Source organism: Poecilia reticulata, linkage group LG9 (genome assembly GCF_000633615.1).
Source record: "Poecilia reticulata strain Guanapo linkage group LG9, Guppy_female_1.0+MT, whole genome shotgun sequence".
Lineage (NCBI taxonomy): Eukaryota > Metazoa > Chordata > Actinopteri > Cyprinodontiformes > Poeciliidae > Poecilia > Poecilia reticulata.
This window is the reverse complement of record NC_024339.1, coordinates 32,502,345-32,514,421: the sequence shown is the minus strand read 5'-3', so window position 1 is coordinate 32,514,421 and position 12,077 is coordinate 32,502,345. Positions and strand designations below refer to the sequence as shown.

General features: G+C 39.2%; 1 protein-coding gene across 2 annotated transcripts in view; it reads left to right on the top strand.

Moving 5' to 3' along the window:
* The window catches only part of dapk1 (death-associated protein kinase 1), a 68,091-nt gene that overhangs the window by 20,067 nt on the left and 35,947 nt on the right, over positions 1-12,077 (top strand). The window lies entirely within an intron of this gene.

Genomic DNA, 12,077 nt, shown 5'->3' with positions numbered 1-12,077 from the left:
AATCAGTCATCACAGTGACTGAATCAGACTGATTCAGTCGCTGTGATGACTGAATCAGTCACTGTGATGACTGAATCAGTCATCACAGTGACTGATTCAGTCATCACAGTGACTGAATCAGTCATCACAGTGACTGAATCGGTCACTGTGATGACAGAATCAGTCACTGTGATTCACAGTGACCGATTCAGTCACTGTGATGACTGATTCAGTCATCACAGTGATACAACCATCGCAGCACTGCGATGATCAGTGATCACAGTATTGATAACTGATTTAGTCATCAACACTGCGATCACTAAATTACGATGATCCTTTAGCTAGAAACATTACTTTTGTTGCTAGTTTTCTTTCTTTCTTGCTGATTATAAAGTTAAGTGAATTTCTCTGGCTGTGATAGTTGGTCCAGAGAACCGCGGTCAGTTATTGATTTCTGTTTATCGATGCAAAAATCTGACGCTGATGAAATGATGCTGTCAGCAGCCTGCACTGTTTGTATTGTGAATATTATGGGATGTAAATGGCTGCAGGGTCATTTCTTCTTAACTGGAGAAGCTTGTTTTTACCAGCATCCTCATTAAAAATGTGATATTTACTACAGTTTTGTGCTGTTTTAAGAGAGGGTCTTTCAATGCAGCCACATCGATGTATATTTGGATTAAGTTGGGATTAAGGCCAAAGATTAAGAGATTGTTATGCATATGCAGAAAGGCTTTGAAGGAGCTCAGTAATGTGTTGAATTAGTTCTCCTGGGGGTGAAAAAAAATCACTTTTCTGTTTGGGGATGAAAACTTGTGTTATTTCAACGCAGACTGTTGACATGAATTTAAACTGGGTTTATTATCACTTTGCTTTCACAGTAAATTAAACATTTATGGGATAAAAGCTACTGTTTTAGCAGTTCAGGAGTTTTGATCCTGTGGAGTAAAAAACTAAAAATATCAGGACATTTTATCATCCTGTCATTACCAGGAGAGTTTACTTTGTTTTTTTTTACTGCCAGGTTTTCAACTCGCGTTTGATTTTTAATTTATTATATTTTATTTTTCTGACAGCTGATGATCAGCACTAGCGCTATAACTGAATTATGAATATCTCATGTAACTGTTTACATCATTTTAATGAACAAACTTAATTTAATTTCTTATTTAATGGAAGTCCATTATTAAATAATTTAATTTTGATTAAAAATATTTTTTTTGTTTTGTTTTTTACATTAGCAGAATATGGACAAAGATTTATAATGGTAACAGTGTTACTGATTTTAAATAAAACTGTAATTAAGACAAGAATTTATCTTTTTTTCCCAGAAAACAGGATAAAATTATTAACCCATCTTAAATGAACTACATAATTAAAAGCCAGAAATGAGCCAAGCTTTATTTTTTTTAGATGAATCACACATTCACCCATCGCACTTCCTTCTTTTTTTGCTATGAAATGTTTTATTATTCTAACTTGGCGTTGCTCGTCCGTTTCCTCCTCGTCGGCGCTCTGTCATCTGCAGGTTTCTTCTTGTTTTTGTATTTTTGGTAAAAGCTCAGATATGTGGACATTTTCCCCTTTAATGCAGCTTTTTCTCAGAAAGCCAGACTTTCTGAACAAACTGTTCATGTCAAACATTCTGCTGTGGTGGCATTTTGCTCCTGCTTCAACAGAGAAGATAAAGTTTGGGAATAATCAATCAAATCTAGTCTAGCAGTCCACATGTTGTTGATGGTTGTTAATCGGCACAATCTGAAGATTTCTATCAGTTCAGGACATGAATATTTTCCTGCTGTAAAATCTTGCAGCTGTTTTTCATTCTGGATTTGCTTTTTGCCATAAATGTTTTATTTTTGACTGACATAATGAGCGGTAAATAGCTGATTCCTCCTTCACGCCTTTGTGTGGTGCAGCGCTCGTCATCATCAGGCGTTTTCCCTGCTGACTCTCACTTCATTGATTGTTGTGCACAAAGCCTTTCTGCCGCTCGTTACGTCTCGGCTTTGTTCGTTCTGCTGCTGCTGCCTCGTCTTGACGAGGCCAGACGTTCAGACCCGAAGGTCATCCAGGCGAAGCTGCTGCGCTCTGACGGCTCACTCATCCAACTCACTAATCCAACTCACTCATCCAACTCGTTTTGTTTCCACACAAGACTGGATTCACTGCAGCCACGAGAAAAGTTTGAAGCTGTCATGTTTGTTCTTCGACAAGATGCAGGTCAGGATGTAATGAAAACGTTGAATGAAAAAGAAAATAAGTGTGAAAAAATAAGCTGCATCAACAAATTGGCCCCAATTTCCTCAATTTTAAGAGCTCGGCCAATTAGAGGAGCCGATCTTATCCACACATCCTTGGTCTTAAATTCCATCCATCCATCCATTTTCTTTCACCCTTGTCCCTCAGTGGGGTCGGGAGGGTTGCTGGTGCCCATCTCCAGCTGACGTTCCGGGCGAGAGGCGGGGTCACCCTGGACAGGTCGCCAGTCTGTCGCAGGGCAACACAGAGACACACAGGACACACAACCATGTACACACACTCTCACACCTAGGGGCAATTTGGAGAGGCCAATTAACCTGACAGTCATGTTTTTGGACTGTGGGAGGAAACCAGAGTACCCGGAGAAAACCCACGCATGCACAGGGAGAACATGCAAACTCCATGCAGAAAGACCCCAGGCCGGGAATCGAACCCAGAACCTTCTTGCTGCAAGGCAACAGCTCTACCAACTGCGCCACTGTGCAGCCCCGGTCTTAAATTCATTTATCAAAAATTAAGGCCTTAAAATCTCTGAAATACATGGATTAATCTTGTATATCTGGTGTTCTTTTCTTCTGGCATCTGTTCTCTGCCAGGCAGAGGTTTGCGTTTTGTGACACGAGGCGGTTAAGGCTAACAGTTACTCACTGCTAGCAATGCTATGCTAGCCATGCTAGATTAATTTCTGCCAAATATACAGTTTGAGATTATTCTGAGAAATTTTCTAGAAAAAATGTTGGCATCTACTGAGCTTCAAAAGTTGAAAAATTGCTAGTAACATTTTTTTTAGAAATTTTTGAGAAAAAAATTGTAAATTTATAAGTTTGAAAAGTCAAAAATTTTCTAGAAGAAAAAATGAAAAATTGAGATCGAACTCAGAAATTAAAAAAGTGAAAATTTATGCTAGAAATTTTTGATTGTTTTTCTAAAAAATATATTTTTTGAAGAAATTTACTCCTTTATTTTTTCTTTCTGGAATGGCCTAAAGCGCCGTCGTAGTAAATAAGAGCTTTATTTCTTCGCAGCTGGAATAATTCCCAGTTATTTCCACTATAAGAACGAAGCCGTCTGCAGAGCTCGGGCTTTGAAGAGGTAACTTGATAAACGTGAAATGAAATTTACTTTGTCCTGACGCCGTCTGCCTGTTCTGTCTCTCTGTAACCTGATGGAGCAAAGCGTCATTTTGAAGGAGCTGCAGATCATCGTCAGCCGTCTTTCTGTGCGCGGCTCACATTCTGCACAGTAAACCTGCAACATCCGCTCTGAAAACGTGACTGTCTCTAACGGGAAGCATAAACGTATTATTGCCAACTATGACTAACAAAACAACAAACTGAAATTGAGACAACGGTTTCGTTGACCGAGTTATAATTAGTGTTTGCAAGTTTGTATCAGTTATTGGATAAATATCGTTTGGTTTTTCAGACTTTGGTTAATTTTTAGATACAGAATTAAAAATTCAGAGTATTGTGATTATGTATGCATCGACTGGGTAAATTAACGCTCAACAGAAGATACCATTTTTAAAAAGTGCAAACTTTTGCTGTCGCCATTTTGCGGACTAGCGTAGCGAAGCCGCCAGGAGGAGTATGGAGCGCCGTAAAGAATATTATAGCTATAATTTCAGTATGTTTTAGTTAGTTTTGTAAATGCATGGCATAGTTCCAGTTAGTTGTAGTTTCGCGACATTATTTATCATTTTTATTTATTTTAGTTGAGAATGTTGTCCAAGTTTCCTTTTTGTTGTTAGTTTTAGTTAATTATAGCCTTTAAGGCCTAAAACTAACTGAATTAGACAAATAAAAAGTCACAACGAACTAAAACTAACCTTTAATAAAAGCCTGAAACTTTTCTAAGTGTGTTCCAGACGTCTGGTGGTAAATGTTTCCACAGAGACGCTCTGCAGCCAGCAGCACTAAGGCTGTCCTGATGCAAACAAACAAACTTCTCCTCTCCAAAAGTTGCGCTCCTCTCCTCCTCCTCCCTCTTCCAGCTGCTTTGCAGAAACAAGCAGGCCGGCAGTGGGAAGCTTCGACAAAGGCGGCCGAGCAATTTGATCCTTCAGAGTGTCTGAAAAACAGCCTGCCTGCTTCTGCTGGTCGTGATTCCCAGGAAGGGGGTTTGCTCCTCGTTATTTCCTCCGCTCTGCTTGTTCAGCAGAGTCTGTGTTCTCCCAGGAGGATGACAGGGATTTCCTTCACAGCCTCGGCTGAGTAAAGAAGCAGGCGTACGACGCATTATCTCATATGGAAGGCATGGAGGGAAACATGCTAATTGTGCTTCTTCATTGCAGCTTTTGGTTTTGTTTTCCATCCATTCCTTCAGAGAGAGAGAGAGGGAGAGAATTTGAACTGTGGCCATTTCTGTGCAGCTGCTGGTGTTAATGAAGGGTGGACCTGATTCCTCCTTCCTTTATGTGCTGAAAGGAGAAAAAAAAACATCACAGGCCGCTATGCACGTTTTCTTTTATGCACTTTTACATGTTTAACTTTAGAGGGGAGGCATCATTTATCATTGTCATGTTATAATCATCTGTTACATCATGTTATAATGTTTTTCCTCTTCAGAAACAGACCTGGTTAGATTGCTTACATTTTTTCAGGCATGTATGAGAAATCCTTTAATCTCCATGGCAACCATTCAGCTGTGGAAAACACCTGGGTGGACTTAGCTCCGCCTCCGAGTCAGAGCTCCTCCCCCGCTCAGCTCCTTCAGACTAGCCAGCAGCAATTAGCAAACACCCGGTGGAACTGCTGAGGAGCTACTTCTCAGAGCAGCGCTGGTAAAGGGTTAATATAGGAGCCATGTTGGGATGGCTTCCTGAGGCAGAGCTTCTTAAAGGGACAGAGGCCCAATTTCAAGGTGTTAAGCTACAAAGTCGAACTTCTTTTAAGTCATTTATGATTTTTATAAGTTTTGCCCTTCTGCTTTAAGTCAGTATTTAACTGAGCTACGTTGCTTCCGTTTGGAATCGTGTCTAGATCACACAAACTGGTCCATCCAGATTTTTGTGGTTCCAGAAATTCTTGTAAAAATCAACAAATCTCAGAATTGGCTAAGGTGATCTCTGGTGCAGTTCGAATTCATATGTGAACACAAATCTGACCGGAAACTGCCCCAAAAGCAGGAAGTGGATGAATGCAGGGCATTCTGGGTAAATAAACACGTTATCCTAGCACTAGCGGCAGAAATGGCCCGTGATAATTAGCCAAGAGAAATCCTACAAGCGCTAAAATCTGGAGCTACTCCATTTTTGTTTCCGTTTCATGCAGAAGGAAGTTGTGCTGAGTTTCTTTAGAGGCCTTTTCCTGTTAGGTTTTTGGCTTATTTGTGGTTCTTGGTGCAGCGCCCCTGCAGGTGAGGAGGGGAACAGGCTGCTCAAAGAGTTTGGTTGGTTTGACTCAGTGTAGTGAGAAAAAGAACCACATCAGCCGGAGATGGAGCAAATGTTGCAATATTGGTCCCCAAAAGTCTATCACACTGAATGTTGGTGGGAAAACCCCTGAATGTCCCTGGACAGTTTTGTGCTGGAACCAGTCCTGTTTTTTTATTTTATTTTGTCAGACAGTTAGTGTTGCAAAACTTGTAAACACAGTGGTGAGTGTGAATCATCCCCAACATGTTGCCCAACCGTGGGAAGACGCGGTCGCCATGAGGTTTCCTCCCATCATGAAGCAACGCCTGTAGGACTCCTGACATCTAATCCAGGTGCCGAGTCAGACGAGAGTTTAATAAATTCATGAACCTTACGTAACTCTGAGCAACATTCAGGCGATGGAGGCCAGAGACACGGTTTGTGTTTTAAGTGCTTTTGTCGAGGTGCTGGTTGGGTGAATTGGCTTAATTAAGGTCTAAGAGCACTTTTGAAATGTCACAGAGTGCTGCTAAATGTCAGCTCTGATTCCTTTTCTTTTTCTTTGAGACCTTTTTTTGTTCCTACCAGATCCTCCGATTTCAGACACTTGTTGTTGGCTTTGTGTCAAATGTTGCGCTCAACGTGCTGCACCGTGGGCAGTAAGGAAACCATAAACACGTGCATGTTTTCTCACGGGGTATTTCTTCCTCCTGCTGTCCAGAGATACACAGCTGTCTATTACAGTACTGCTAGACAGCAGTTTAGCTAAAAATCAGCTGATTCTGCTCTGACTTCACTGAATTTCACAGTTAAAACCACAGGATGTCATTAGAGGGGCTGTGTATCATAAGCCTGGCGGCCCGCCAGGCTTTCTTCACCCCCCGCCAGGCTGAACATTATTTGTTTATTTTAAATTGTTTTTTTTATATATAAACCAGTAACAGAGATAACAAAGACTCTTTAGTTAGATATTACTAATCAAAATGAGAAGATCGAGACAAACACAAGAACAATAAACAATAAATACTTTAACTTTTCACCCAGGAACATTTAGGAAAACATACCAATATGCTGACTCATCATTGTCCATTTTAGGTTTATTTACTGTTAAATGTGACCAGCATTTCATTGGTTGTTTTACAATCCACTGGTTGATCTTCATCAAGGTTTAAATTTCCATAAATGTATTATTTTAATCATATTTCATTGCGTTTGCCTCGTTTAAGACTCTGTTGCAAATATAAACACTTAATAACTCAGTCATGTTTTCTAATTTCCTGTCAACGTTTAACATTTTTAACACTAACTCTCAGTGCGTCGCCCCAGCAGGTTTTACAGGGAAATCCTGTTATAATAACAGACATAAACATTCTTTACCTTTTAACACCAGTAAAAAAAAAAGAAAAGGTCAGAAATTAGTACTTGATTGATTCAAGTTTTATGATGTCGCTGCAGCTGAAATTAACCATGTCTTGGTTGCTTATTTTTGGTCTTTTGTGCCGATTCTTATAATTGTCTATTTTTTGCCAAGCTTAATTTAATTTTTCGTTTTGTCATTTATCCGACTGTGATTGTTGTGAAGCGCTTCGGTCAGGTTGGTGTAAATGTGCCAAATAAATGAATTGAGTTGATAAACTCATCTTCATCCATTAGAAACTTTCCACAACTTCCCGGTCAACGCATTTCTTCTGCATGAGTGTGGAAAGATTTTGTTTGCTTTTTGTTGCATTTCCTGTTTGTCGTTGTTCCAGGTGGCCAACACTGGAGTCTAATCTAGCTGCTGAGCACAGATTTGACCAGTCAGTTGTCTTTTTGTCCACCTGCTAGGCGTTAGGTGTGATTTGCCAAAGATAAATCATTCTTGGTGCTGCAGCCAAGCAGCATTTTTACCCACAAATTGTGTCTTAATTGTAGCTTTGCACCAGGACTTCTTCATATTGCAGCGTCCAGAGTAAACGGCGTTTACAGCGTTTGGAGTCGGGATGAGTTCAGTAGGTTTCAGTAATTTGATATGAGAGTAGTAGAGCTGCATTTGTAAGTAAATGTATTAAATTACAAAGAAACCGTGTGAACAAAAGGCTTGTACGCTGCTGTCTCTGAAAGGAGCAGATCAGGATGTCTGTCCATATCTGCACCGAGGCCTGAGTGACAGTCTGCAGCAACAATGGGCCCAGGCCAGACTGAATGGGGGTGGACGTGTTATTAGCATGAGAAAGCCTTCATCCTCAGCTCCCTCTTCCTCCTCACATTATCTGCTTCGTGTCTCAGAACAAGTCACTTCCTTAAAGCGCCGTCGTTCCTCCCAGCTTCATGGTGGAGTTTCAGCAGGGATGCTTCGGTGTGGAGTACTTCCACTGCTGCCATAATGCTGCTTGAAAACAAAACAAAACAAAACTGCTTGTACAAAACTTGAAACTGGAAAAAAATATGGAACTGATTTATTGATTTTCAAATTCAAATTTTAGTAGTTTTGACATTTTTTTTAGTTTCACATCTTCTGAGTTTCAAAACTTTTATTCCGTTTCAGATTTTTTTGTATTTTGAACAAACTTTATGGCCACAATGTAGCCCCATACTTTCCATCATTGTTTTTTTTTTTTTCATGCACATTTTGAAGCATCGCATAGAAAAAGGTTGGAAGTGGCGAAATTCAAACCAACTTCAATTTAACAAAAAAGTCTTTTCACTTGGCTGTGCTTTTTAAGAGTTGTGGAAAACAAGTTGATGTGAAAAAGAGGAGATGGAAACACGAATAAGTTCAAACGTCATGAAAGCTCTGACCCACTGGACGGGTCTGTGCCTCTGGTAAGGCACATTTCATAGCGACCTGTACTTCCTGTTTATCGCGTTTATCTGATGTTCCTGATTGATTCGCTCCAAACTGTAGATAAAAAACAGTTAATTTCTCTTTTATGTGCGACATTTTAACAGTTTGCTTAAGATTTCCTCTACGATTGGATGAAAGCAGCCAGTATTTGGAGCAGCCGCTGCTGTGACTTGGCATGCAGCGGAGGAGACGATGCGTTCCCTTCCTAGTGAAATACGTTGCCGTCTTGATTCTGTTTTCCGTCAAAGATCCTCTGCAGTTGACAGTTTCACAGCCAGAGGATAATATCAGCTCATCAGACACTCACTCACTCCGCTGAGGGAGCCTCATGGATCGCCAAATTGCTTCCTAATAAACCGGGCCTCCGGTGACAGTGATTTTATTGTTGGTAGAGAGAGGTTTGGGCCAGATGAGCGTCTCCGTTGCGTTTTTTGTGATTATGGCGAACCAGAGAAAAATGATCCAGAATGTGTCTGATTTTCTCTCCCCCTCCCTCCGTCCCTCCGTGGGTGTTTGGTACACTAAGTGCTTCATGATTGCTCGGGCTGTGAGGGAGGCGCAGTCGGCGGAGGCGTCAACAGCCCTCAGCCAAGTGTCCTCGCTTCCCCAAGTGGTTTTCCTGCCAGCGCTGTGGTCGAGCGACGGCACAGTCGGCGTTATCCTGACGAGACGAGGGATTCGACGACAATGCCGGCAGAATTTCCATAACGACGCCTTTGTTGTTCATATGCAGGAATATCAGCGACTGAAATGTCAGGTGGACCTTGGTTAGCTCAGCCTGCATGCATAGAGTGTGTGATATATTGCAAAGGACTGTGTGGAGAGCAGTAATTGTTGGCTAATGTATTCCAAGAGTCATAAACTTGGATTTTCATGCTAATGTAATATTTAGCCAGCTGGATGTTGATGCTAAAGGTCACAAACTGATGGAAGCGTTTAATAGGCCTGTCGCAATAACAAATGTCGCTGGGCAATAAATTGTCCCAAAAGTTATTGCGATAAATGATAATATTGTTGTTTTTAAGACCATTTTTAATCAATCAATCAATCAAATTTTATTTGTATAGCACATTTCAGCAGCAAGGCATTTCAAAGTGCTTTACATAATTAAAATAAAAACAGAAATAATCAATGAGAAAGAAAGAGATTAAAAAAAATAAAAAAGCAAAAAACATTACATCATAACATTTTAAGTGATATAATGGCTATAACGGCATAATAATAAGGCAACAACTTTAAATTCTCATGAACGTTTAACACTGGAAGACATTTTAAATATCCAAAATGAATTATGAAGTCTCTGTAATAAACAACGTTGAACGAGATGAGACCAAATCATCAGCCTGAAGGTTTTCATCATCCAGTTTTTGGTAGAAGGAGAGAAAAGAGAAAAACATCAAATTTGAGCTTGTTTTAATTTATCATGTGATTAATTGATTTATTGCTTACTGCCCATCTGTTAATCCGTCCGACTGAGATCCTTTACGTCGGCTGCCTTTAACTGCAGCAGATTATCTCATGCAAAAACGACTCATGAGGAAGTGAAACAAGAAAGTCCAGAAACTGCTTCTTATTGTCTGAGACATGGCGTGGACTTACAAAATCCCACTGAGTAAAACTAACATCAACTCCACACAGTTTGTTTTGCTAAAATACATAAAAATATTTCATGTTGCTAAAAAAGAGAGAGTGTTAATATTTATAACCAATAAACTTTGTCAAAGTTCAAAACAACACACTACTGTTGCTTTTTCTGTTTTTTATTTCATTAATCGCTGCAAATTTTAAATCTGGTCCAGATTTCTGCCGTACTTTAATCTAAAAACATTCATAACTGTCTATTCTACTTGTTCGAACACTGAAAATATATTTTAATATGCATTAATGCAAACAATGGAAACGGTCTTGGCGCTACCACCGAAGCTAACATCCATTAGCTTCCTTATTTCTGCTCTTAGGGCTTCAGCCAATCAGCACAGAGGAAAAGGAAAGCTGCTCCTGGATTGGTGGATTGCTCTGCAAATCACCAGCCACCAACATGTCGGTTTTACTTTATCATTAAAAAATAAAAGTCCCTGAAACACCATTATGAAATAATCAAATAAATACATAAATAAATCTTGAAATAAAGTAAAACTGTTGACTTTTTTAATTTAGTTTTTATTTCATGGGTACATTTATTTATTTGATGACGTATTAATTATTTATTAGTGAAAGTGTTTAATTTTGAATGAAACTGCTCTCCGTAGATGTTATTGATATGTTTGGACAGATTTAAATCGTCTAAAAACTCAAACATTAACTGCTAAATTGTTTAAGATCAGCTGAGTTTATTGGCTGAAATGATTAGTGGTGATTAATTGATTGCTGAAATAATCTTCAACTAATTTAGTAATCAATTTGTCATTCACTGGGGCTTACAGACTGTAAAATGCCATTTGCTGAAAAACAACTCAAAGTAGTAATTAAGCCCAAACTGTACAAAAAATATATTAATTTTGTATTTAAGATAAAACATAAAATTTCTTGGTTCCACTCAGATCTCCTCCAGTGGGAAAGTTAGCTTCATCTGGTTAGCATACCTGAAATGAACGCTATGTTTGTGCATTTCAGACAATAAAATTATTATTTTTTATGTGTATTTATAACATTGCATGAAATAAGTGGTTAAATGAAAAATCCACAGAATTTTCCGAGCTTTTTTATTTGATTAATCTTCACAGTGGAGTCTGTGCAGATTATAATCTGCATGTTTTTACAGATTTATTCATCACTGAGCTTTTTCACCTTTTGGTTTTAGACTCGTTATTGTGGCTGACATATGAAATTTAACCCAGATATTTTTCACATTCAACCTGAGAATCATTTGGTGGGTGGAAGCGGAAAAACCTGAAGTTATTCTGACGTTCATCTGAGTCCATATTAATGTTGTGGTTCGGCGTTTAGCGCGTTCTCTGATTCCAGGCGGCGCTGGCTGCCATGATTCATCATCCGGTTATTAATTAAATCTGTTTCTGATCAACACTTTCAGTGCCTCATTTTTCCTCCCACTCCCTTTGGCTCATAAATCTGTGGGAAGCACCCAGAAACAATGGTTTTCTATTTGTTACTGTGCTTTTTAAGTCACTCTGGGTGTCTAATTAACTGATTAGTTTGCTTTAGTTTTGGATAAACTTGTATTTAGTCTAGTGGTTCTTAACCTTTTTTGAGGAACCAAACCCACCAGTTTCATATGTGCATTCACTGAACCCTTCTGTAGTGATAAATAAAATATTTTTTTCCCCCCCAAATTCAAGACGTAGTTGTGACAGAACTAGAGTCTCTTTGGGTCACTAAGTCTTCTTAAAGGTAGAGTCTCTAAGAACATTTCTTCAAAATACAGTCAGTGTTTTCAGCAAAGTTGATCTGACTGTCCAGGAACGACCCAAGGTATTTAAAATGTGCCACAGTTTCAACAGGTTGGCCATCGAGAGAAACTGGAACCACTTTAAGGTGTTTAGGTGTTTAGATCATTTAATTAGCTCTACATTCTTAAGAGAATGAAAAATTAATAATAAATAACAAAGACTTAGCGGTATTCTGATTTAGTAATGTAATTATATTAGTTGTTACCACCCCCACGCCACTAGAGGCAGTACCAACCCCGAAAAGATG